General features: G+C 35.5%; 1 non-coding gene across 1 annotated transcript; it reads left to right on the forward strand.

Annotated features, from left to right (window-relative positions):
- Positions 1–27: 27 nt before the first annotated feature.
- On the forward strand, positions 28–100 carry TRNAA-AGC. Its single transcript has one exon. It is a non-coding gene; the product is annotated as a tRNA-Ala (tRNA).
- Positions 101–3,057: the final 2,957 nt, after the last annotated feature.

Raw genomic sequence — 3,057 nt, forward strand, 5'->3', positions numbered from 1 at the left:
TAAGAATAAATAAAGCTCCCCTGATATGGGGAATTAGCTCAAGTGGTAGAGCGCTTGCTTAGCATGCAAGAGGTAGTGGGATCGATGCCCACATTCTCCAAACTTTATTATTTAGGTCTCCAAACCCAAGTTAGTGTCTGAGAGCAGGATGCTGCTTTAGTTCAAGTTGTAGGAGCAGCAACAATACAGTGCTGGTGACAGCTCACTCCTGGTATTCAATATAGCGTGTATCTACTGTGTAATTAATTTTCTGTTTCTTTGAGGAGCTGGGAAACCAAGGGACGTATGCAATTGCTCTTTTCTCCCTGTTTCTGCCTGCAGCTTGAATGTGAGACAATTGTGAAAAGGGCAGGGCAAAGCCACTTGGGTAAGTACAGCCCCAGCTTTCTGGTGAGAGGACTGAAACCAGGAGGTTTCAAGTCACTAGAATGTGCCTGGACAGATACTGTAGAAAGCAAACCCATAAAGTTATTTGTGAACTTGTAGATGCACCTGGTCAGCTTGAATAAGTGGCTCTAATCCCAAACATCTTACCAAAAAAGAGCCTGAGAGCTGAACTGAGCAACGGCCCACTTTCCAGTCCTCACTGACCACTGGGTGGCACACACTCCAGAGATCTCTGAACAGTAGTGTCAAGGCTTTCAAATAAAGTTATCTTTGAAAGAACAACACATAGAAAGCTAGTTGGTACTTGGAACTTAAATACAAGGCCATTGTGTGCCTGCAAAAACAAAAACAGCAATATTATCCTTAAGATTTCAACAAGACACAGTGTCTCATCACATAATCCAAAGAAGTCCAGGAGGTTACAATCCCAAAATATTCAGCATTTGAAAAAACAGGGAGATCTTAATTCACATGGCAAAGGGACTCCTCGGATAACAATACTGAGAGGACACAGATGTCAAAATCATCTGACACGTACATTAAAGCAGTTATTATACCAATGCTCCTAGAATTACGGGATAGCATTCGTGAAGTGAACCGAAAGTTGGAAAGTCTCACCAAATATTTGGAATATATAAACACCAATTTTAACTTAAGAATTAAAAAATGTATTAACCAAAACTATTAGGGGAAATAAAAAGCTTAATTGGATGATCTCAATAACAGAATGCAGAAGACTAAGGAAAAAGTCAATGAACTTGAAAACAGAACAAGGATACGTACATAATCTGAACTAAGAGAGAAAGGAGGATTTTATTTTTCTCTGAACAGAGGGTCAGGGACAAATAAAAAATAACACATCTAACATTCACATTATTGTAATCTGGAAAGAAGAGGACAAAGAGGTCTTTGTGGGATAAAACTTTGAAGAATTAATAGCTGAAAATGTATCAAATTTATCAAAAGATATAAACCGGATTTTTAAAGTTCAGTAAATGTCAAGCACGATGAACCCAAAGAAACCCATAGCAAGACATTTCATAATCAAACTGCTGAAAACTAAGAAAATACAAAACAATTTTGAAAGCAGCCAAAGGGAAATGAAAGAGAAACGACTATATGAATGATTATAGGTTTCTCATCAGGAACCCCAGGAGCCAGAAAAAATTTCATAACATTCAGTAAGTACCAAAAGAAAAAGACATGTCAACCCAGAACGCTATGTGGAGCAAAAGTATCTTCCAGACATAAAGGCAAATAAATGCATTCTCATTGGAAGGTAAATAAATACATTCTCAATCCTAGCAAGACTGCTGGAAAAGAATTAGCAAAGATTTGAGATAAGAAAAGTGATACCACAAGGAAACTTAGAACATCATCAATGAAGAAACAAAAGCAGAAATAGAAAATGTCTGGGTAGACCTAACAGACTGTTATTCTTCCATTGAGATCCTTAAGGTATGCTTGATGATTGAAAACAAAAATTGTAACTGTATCTGATGCAGTTATCATTGTATCTAGATGTACTACATACATAAGATAAAAGGGTAAGTGTAATGGGCCTAAATCTTCATGAAGTTTCTATAATCAATTTGAATGGTAAAATATTGATTCTAACTATACTGTGAAAGGTTATATATGTATATGGTAGATCCTAGACCACTTACTAACAAGATTTGAATAAACCAAAACAAGATAGAAAGAGGAACATAGATGAGTTAAAACAAAGGGAAAAAAGGTTAATAAATTATTAAATAATAGACCTATCTAAAAATTTATCTATAGCATTGCATGTAAATTATCTAAATGCATTAATTAAAAACTAGAGATCATCAGAATGTGTTAAAAATAAATATGCTCACTAAAGAAAGCCACCTGCAATACACTTATATGTAAGAATAGAAGTTATATAGCAGATTGAAAGACAAGAGTGGGAAAAGATACCTCATGCAAGCAGTAATCAAAGACAGCTGTGATGTATATATGAAAAATCAGACAAAGAAGATTTGAAAGTAGAGAAACTTTTCAGGAATAATGAGGGCTGCCAAATGACTGTCAATTTTCCAGGGGATTACTGTCCCAAATGTATGCGAGAACACAGAGCTTCAAAACTCATAAACAAAATTGGATATGCCAAGTAAAAACAGAAAAATCCAATAATAGTTGCTGTCATTAACACTTCTCTCTCAGTAATTGGTAGACTTAGTAGAAAACAAATCAGCAAGCATGTTGGAGAATTGAACCACACCATCCAGTAATGGACCTATCAACTTCATAACGCAAAATAAAAATTTAGGCAGAAAGCAAAGACAAAAATTAAAAGAAAAGTAAGATCCTGTTATAACCAGAAAATTAAGAGTAGTCCAGCATATAGAAGAGTGCTATTATTGAAAGAGTTATTTAGTTATTTTAAGATATTTTTGAAGGAGTTATTTAGCTGAAAATGACAGAAAGATGGAAAACGGTGAATCTCGAGGTGGATCTTCCATCGTCCATATTTATATTGTCCTCTTTTGAGGTGTGGGGTGTCTATTCTTCCTCCAAATTACCTGATCGTACTACAGTGTCTGGCACAGAGCATCTCCCCAGTGAATATGTAGTAAATGAGTGGAAAGTAATTGATAGATTCAAAACAGTTGTGGAAGAATAGTGTTCATTATTTGACAAATC

The sequence above is a fragment of the Colobus angolensis genome, unplaced genomic scaffold (genome assembly GCF_000951035.1).
Source record: "Colobus angolensis palliatus isolate OR3802 unplaced genomic scaffold, Cang.pa_1.0 Scaffold6, whole genome shotgun sequence".
NCBI lineage: Eukaryota > Metazoa > Chordata > Mammalia > Primates > Cercopithecidae > Colobus > Colobus angolensis.